Consider the following 8,028-nt stretch of genomic DNA (forward strand, 5'->3'; position numbering starts at 1 on the left):
GCAGCAAGCACAGGGCATGATACTGGCTGTCATCTTCCAGGAGATAGTGACCCAGGCAGCAAGCACAGGGCATGATACTGGCTGTCGTCTTCCAGGAGATAGTGGCCCAGGCAGCAAGCACAGGGCATGATACTGGCTGTCATCTTCCAGGAGATAGTGACCCAGGCAGCAAGCACAGGGCATGATACTGGCTGTCATCTTCCAGGAGATAGTGGCCCAGGCAGCAAGCACAGGGCATGATACTGGCTGTCATCTTCCAGGAGATAGTGGCCCAGGCAGCAAGCACAGGGCATGATACTGACTGTCGTCTTCCAGGAGATAGTGGCCCAGGCAGCAAGCACAGGGCATGATACTGGCTGAAGTCTTCCAGGAGATAGTGGCCCAGGCATCAAGCACGGGGCATGACGCTACCATGCCCCCGGTCGGCAGGCAGGGTCATATATTCTTCATGGGGGCGCTCGCCTCCACTCCTCCCTCTGATACCCACTGATAACAGTGCCTCCTTGCTCACACCGGGGGAGCCGCCCCCTTCTGAGTCACCACCCGTCCCCAAATTCAGACTTAAATTGCGAATAGCAATTTTCTGAAAGGATTTACGCCACACATACACACACATAAGAGGATACAGAGTCATTAACAGAACTTTTTCAGTGTCAGAGTAGTTAGTAAATGGAATGCATTAGGCAGTGATGTGGTGGAGGCTGACTCCATACACAGTTTCAAATGTAGATATAATCTGTACACACCTGTTGATTAACTGTTGAGAGGCGGGACCAAAGAGCCGAAGCTCAACCCCCACAAGCACAACTAGGTGAGTACACAAACGGCTCAATAAACAAAAAACATTCTAACACTTCACATCACCCAAAAATAATGTCAATATATATAACATATATATATATATATATTATATATATATGTCAATATATATAATATATATATACTCCTAGATCACTAAGTTAAAACAAATAACAAAATAAAAGATAATTTTTTCTGTTACATAGAGAATAATATGTAAATTTAACATCGTTCCAATATGTTCAATATATCGCCGCTATGTTCCAATGTTTATTCTGCTATATTACTTCACCCAAGTAAAATAACAATTTAAGATTCTAGATTTGAGGCCAAAAGGTTATTGTGTTACCAACTTACTGCTTTATAAACATCCTTGCGCCTCCCAAGCTCAATGTTTACACTATACCTGCTAACACACTGTTGTATAGTTAAACATTTTGACGTCCTTTCTATTGCCTAGAGTTCAGTTTTTAACCTGCCATGTTAGAAAATGTTACGGTAATCATTTATGCTGCCTTCCCCCCCAACGGCTGCCTTCCCCCCCAACGGCTGCCTTCCCCCCCAACGGCTGCCTTCCCCCCAACTGCTGCCTTCCCCCCAACGGCTGCCTTCCCCCCAACTGCTGCCTTCCCCCCAACGGCTGCCTTTCACTGCTCCTGCCTCTTGTGTTTGGTGTCCTCTTGCTGATGCGATGTTTATCTAAACAGCCGGGGATGAATGCGCATGTTTGGTGACCATGTAATGCCTGTTCGCTCCGACTCTAAACATTAAAATGAGATACATTAAGGCACACTTCTTAATGATGTTTATCACTGGGTGGGGGGGGCAGAGAGGTGGAGAGAGAGAGAGAGAGAGAGAGAGAGAGAGAGAGAGAGAGAGAGAGAGAGAGAGAGAGAGAGAGAGAGAGAGAGAGAGAGAGAGAGAGAGAGAGAGAGAGACACCATCTGAGTGACCACACGGCCTACCCAAGCTAGGCTCCTCGCCCGGCTCACTACCACCTACCCGTTGAAGTCTCCAATAACCCTTTCTTGAGATGAGATGATTTCGGGGCTTAGCGTCCCCGTGGCCCGGTCCTCGACCAGTCCTCCAGGCCCGTTAGACAGTCTCACTACATAACATCCCCAACAGCTACCGTAATTTGTCTCACGCACATACACTTAATGACTACAGTACTTTCGCGTAAATTGATACGTATAAACAGGGACACCTAAGAAACATACTGACAGGAGCGTATGCGTCGCTTTCCAATTTGCTTTTAATTACATTGATGGTGAAATACTAAAGAAGTTGTTTTCATGACCTTTGTGAGACCAAAATTGGAATATGCAATTGGAGTATTGCCGGAACAACCGTGGACATCTTCAAGAGGAAACTAGACTTATTCCTCCAAGGAGTGCCGGACCAACCGGGCTGTGGTGGGTATGTGGGCCTGCGGGCCGATCCAAGCAACAGCCTGGTGGACCAAACTCTCACAAGTCGAGCCTGGCCTCGGGCCGGGCTTGGGGAGTAGAAGAACTCCCAGAACCCCATCAACCAGGTATCAACCAGGTATGCAGCAGTTGTATGGTGCCCAAATCTTAAGAAGCACATAAATAAACTGAAAAAGGTGCAAAGGCATGCTGCAAAATGGCTTCCGGAGCTGAAAAACAGAGTTACGAGGAGAGACTAGAGGAATTAAATATGCAAAAACTAGACGATAAAAAAAGAGGTAATATGATCACCACTTACAAAATAATAACAGGAATCGACCAAATTGACAAAGAGGAATTCCTGAAACCAGCAACTTCACGAACAAGAGGACACAGATTCAAACTAAGGAAACAAAGAAAGTTTTCATTTGCAAACAGAGTGGTAGACGGTTGGAACAAGTTAGGTGAGAAGGTGGTGGAGGCCAAGACCGTCAGTAGTTTCAAAGCGTTATACGACAGAGTACTGGGAAGACGGGACACCACGAGCGAAGCTCTCATCCTGTAACTACACTTAGGTAATTGCACACACACACACAGGGCCTCGCGGCCGAGTGGACAAGGCTCAGGGTTCGTAAGCCAAATGACCAGGCTTCGATTCCCTTTCGAGGCAGAAGACTCAGGGCATCAGATGGGGTATTTTCTTTCACCTGATGCGCTGTTCACTTAGCAGTAAATAGGTACCTGGGAGTTAGACATCTGCTACGTGTGTGTGTGTGTGTGTGTGTATGTGTTAGAGAGAAATATATATAGACGATATGATGGAGGAAAATAGATTGGGAATCAGTACATCAGACAGCTGACGGTTAGAAAGGCGGGATCCAAGAGCTGACACCTCGATCCTGCAGGCACAAATAGTAAATACACACGCTCATACCCCCTCCTTAAGGACGAAGGAAGGAAAGGTAGGAGAGGATTTAGAGGGAGGGAAGGAGAGGGAGAAAAGGGCCTATCATTACTCTACCAGAGGGCTGATGGCCTCAGGTGAAGGGAGGGACAAGAACAACCAAAGGAAGATAGGGAGAGAGGGAGAGGGGGAGGGGTGAAATAGGAGAGAGGGAGGGACCTACCCTCCACCCCCCACCCCAACACCCCCCACCCCTACATCACACCCCACCACAACCATACGGACAATTACAGAAACGGATTCGACCAGGCAGGGAAACCATCTTAACCGCACTTACCCCAACGGGCCATTGTCTGTGTGGTGATTGCCTCTGATACCAAGCTCTGATATGGGTAGGTGGGTGGAGGCTAGGTGGGTGGAGGCTAGGTAAGTGGAGGCTAGGTGGGTGGAGGCTAGGTAGGTGGAGGCTAGGTAGGTGGAGGCTAGGTGGGTGGAGGGTAGGTGGGTGGAGGGTAGGTAGGTGGAGGCTAGGTAGGTGGAGGCTAGGTGGGTGGAGGCTAGGTGGGTGGAGGCTAGGTGGGTGGAGGCTAGGTGGGTGGAGGCTAGGTGGGTGGAGGCTAGGTAGGTGGAGGCTGGGTGGGTGGAGGCAAGGTAGGTGGAGGCTAGGTGGGTGGAGGCTAGGTAGGTGGAGGCTAGGTGGGTGGAGGCTAGGTAGGTGGAGGCTAGGTGGGTGGAGGCTAGGTGGGTGGAGGCTAGGTAGGTGGAGGCTAGGTGGGTGGAGGCTAGGTGGGTGGAGGCTAGGTAGGTGGAGGCTAGGTGGGTGGAGGCTAGGTAGGTGGAGGCTAGGTGGGTGGAGGCTAGGTGGGTGGAGGACAGTAGGTGGCTGGGTGAACGACTATAAAGCCGGGTGGATCCATATTTGCTGGCCGATGGTACTCGATCTACAGAACGAGAGGGGAAGAGGTTGTGGGTGAGGGGGGACGAGAGGGGGAAGGGGTTGTGGGGTGAGAGAGAGGGGGGGGAGAACAATCCACCCCTGAACATTCCTAGAGAGAGAGTCGCCCCACACACACACACGCACACACACACACACACACACACACACGCGCGCGCGCGCCTCTCCATCAGCTGATTCTTGTTTTTCCTCCCTGCCCCCTCCCCAACCCCACCCCCCACCCCCCCTGGCCATGGCCATCACTCCACCCGATCTGCCTTCCCCCGTGGGCCACACCTGGGCCACACCTGGGCCACACCTGGGCCACACCTGGGCCACAAAAACTTCACTTCCGGGCAACACTCCATCAAGAAACCACTCCGGACGAGAGGGCCATTTTAAACATGTATCAATCGACTCCATAGGGACAGTAACATTTTGGGGGACTTAAAGTAGACATATGAGCCACAGGGTCGAAGCCTCGCGACTCGTCAATAGCCAGCTGAAGCAGCCTCCGCCGAAGGGACGAAGTATAGCCATCTTGCCATACACGCAACGACGCACCGGAGACGCCATTGTGTTGCGTTCCCGCCCTTGCGCCGGTTGCGTATCCGCTTGGTATGCGCGCTGTTCGGTCTTATATGGCTTGATTCGTTCGGGGTGAATTTCGAACGCCAGAAGAGTTTCGTTCTAAGGCGACGGGTGGAACAACGATAGCATTCTGAGGTATAAAGAGTTCGACTTTACTTCCCCCGTGGGCACGGATGGGTAAGTACGTACACGCAAGAAATAAACACACGCACGCACGCACGCACGCACCACACGCGCACACACACTCATGTATGTAAATCACACTAATATGCACGTCACACCACCCATGTGCACACCACACACTCCTCATGAGCACCTAGAGGAACTAGATGTGATAACATCAATGTGAGCACATTTAATGGAGCCAGGCTGCTCATGGAGTCTCTAGGAGCCAGTCTCTAGGAGTCTCTAGGAACTCTGTCACCCCGTAATCTAAGGTGTCAATTAAGACGCTGGAGGCAGGAACTCTGGCAGAATTCTGGACACAATATTAAAAAAGAGTCACCAGTCGGCAGGCACTACACTACAGGCCAGTGTCACTGCCAGGTACTCCGTGGAAAGTGCTGGAAAATGCTCTCAAGTTGAGAGTAACTGGACACTTGAAGATGATAAACTTTGTAAGAAAAGAGCAGCATGGACTTAGAGGGGCCAAGTCGTCTTTGACAAACTTTACTAAGTTGTATAACAGGTTTACTAAAACTTACTAAAAGCACCCAGTACTTACAAAGGCTGAAGTGTAGACTGTGAAGTGTTGACTGTATCGCGCGCGTAGAATACAGTGACCAACACACACTGAATATTTGAGCAGGGTGGAGGTCTCTCTCTCTCTCTCTCTCTCTCTCTCTCTCTCTCTCTCTCTCTCTCTCTCTCTCTCTCTCTCTCTCTCTCTCTCTCTCTCTCTCTGCTTCTGAATACAGAAGCAATTCCTGATCCTAATTCCTGAGTCCTGAGAGAGAGACAGAGACAGACAGACAGACAGGAAGATGGACAGACAATAAAGACAGACGACAGGACACTTAAAGCGTAATCTTTAGTCACTCCGACGAGGCCACGGTTTATAGACCAACTCTAAACACAGGCGTCGTGAAGCTTAGACACAACAGTCTCGTGAACCAGTTTTAAACGCAAGGCATTATCACCAGGCACGCCAGCAGCTTCCTCACGACCAGGACGACCAGGGCGGCTGGGGCTTGGTCGCCCAAGGGTCTTAAGGGTAGAGGGGGCGTGATAGAGGATTCTTCCAGTAGGATAATATATGCCTTGCTGGCTCCTATTGCTCCTATACCTAACCTTCCTGTTCCTCTACCTCTGCCCCTCTGCCTTCTGTTGCTGCTCCTATACATACTCGAACCCCTGTAAGGGCGGTCAACAAGAGGAATGGCCAGAAAGAAGTGGTTGTGGAAGCCACCTCTATTCACAACGCTAGCGTCAGATTCGACAAGGAATTCGAATGTCAGAGTCGTTAGGTTGTAAAGCAATAGACCTCAGCTACCTCTACCACCATCTTCTGCTACCACTACTACCAAAATCTACCACCACCCTCTACCACCACCACTTTGAGTTTATCACAAGTGCTTCACCTTCCAGGTAGACACACACACACACACACACACACACACACACACACACACACACACACACACACACACACACACACACACACACACACACACACATACACATACACATTATATAGTTGATTGACGGTTGAGAGGCGGGACCAAAGAGCAAGAGCTCAACCTCCGCAAGCACAACTAGGTGATTACAAATAGGTGAGTACACACACACACACAAATAGGTGAGTATACACAGTCTGGTAGCTGAGTGGGCAGCGCGCGGGGCTCGTAATCCTGTGGCATGGGTTTGATTCCCGGACTAGGCACAAACAAATGGGCAGTTTCTTTCACCCTGTTACCTAGCAGTAAATAGGTACCTGGGAGTTAGACAGCTGTTACGGGGCTGCTTCCACTGTGTGTGTGTGTGTGTGTGTGTGTGTGTGTGTGTGTGTGTGTGTGTGTGTGTGTGTGTGTGTGTGTGTGTGTGTGTGTGTGTGTGACACAGCATCTTACCGTGTGTGTCAAACCTGAGATGAATTAGATTAGCTTCCACAGCCTCCTACACACATACCTGGAAACCAAAAAAAAAACAAATATTAGTTTAAACAAGTACTAAGTACTTCAACCTCTACGCAAAGTATATAATAATAATAATAATAATAATAATAATAATAATAATAATAATAATAATAAAAATCAATAGAATATCAGTATTTATGTTTAATAATTATTTTCATTTCAAAACATAACTAAACCAGATTAAACACGACCCGTGTTTAAACGAGACTAAACCAAACTAAACCCCGGGAACCAGTTGTATTATACAGCAGAATACAACTTGCTGGAGCGAAAGATACGGAAGGAAATGCAGATAGAAGTAATGAGGAGTAGAGATGCCATAGACACATGACACTTTATGAACATCAGAGGTCGACTGATTGATTGATGAAGACTAAGCCAGCCAAAAGGTGGCACGGGCATGAATAGCCCTATTCTGTCTAATCAGAATAGACATTTCTGATTAGGCAAAAGTTGTTTTATTTAAGGAGTGGCAAATATAGAGACCGGGCCCCGGCAGCAGCGCTCCAAGGGCCCCTAAACAGTGCCTCAGGGGTTCTTCCAGCAGCGCCCCAGGGCACATCACGGCGGTAACCAGAACTAGCTGTTGAGGCAACGATCTAAGCCCCAAAATGGTTCGTCCGGCCCACCCCAGTGTTCATTATGGGGAACAAATCATACCCAATGAGTGATTTACTCCTAATTGGCGGGTAATCTATCAGCCAATGACAAAAGAGCGCGGGAAACCCCACGGTCAAGTGTTGCCACAATGGCGCCCTTGATTGTGCTTAAATCCTATTGGTCACCGTCATTTTTTTCTCTCAAAATGTGAGCTATTCCTATTGGCCATCTGAGTTGTTTCATTTTCTACTAAGTAGATCATTCGGTTGTTAGCTTTCATGCTACTTCTAGTGGTCAACCTCTTGATCTGATATCCCTGATATTTCATTGGTCAATGTCTAATCCCATTGGTCAGTACTTTATTTCCCTCTCTGAGTGAACACTCTCCCATTGGCTAGCTTCTCGCCTATTCCCATTGGCCAGTCCTTTACTAACTTCCATTGGCTTGTTCCCATTGGTTAATTGCTAAACTGCAACTATTATCTAATTGCTCGCTTGCTCCCATTGGCTGCTTGTTTATATATATATATATATATATATATATATATATATATATATATATATATATATATATATATATATATATATATATATATATATATAATATATATATATATAATATATATCTATGTAAGAGAATGTTTGTCTGTGTGTCCT

The sequence above is a fragment of the Procambarus clarkii genome, chromosome 14 (genome assembly GCF_040958095.1).
Source record: "Procambarus clarkii isolate CNS0578487 chromosome 14, FALCON_Pclarkii_2.0, whole genome shotgun sequence".
NCBI lineage: Eukaryota > Metazoa > Arthropoda > Malacostraca > Decapoda > Cambaridae > Procambarus > Procambarus clarkii.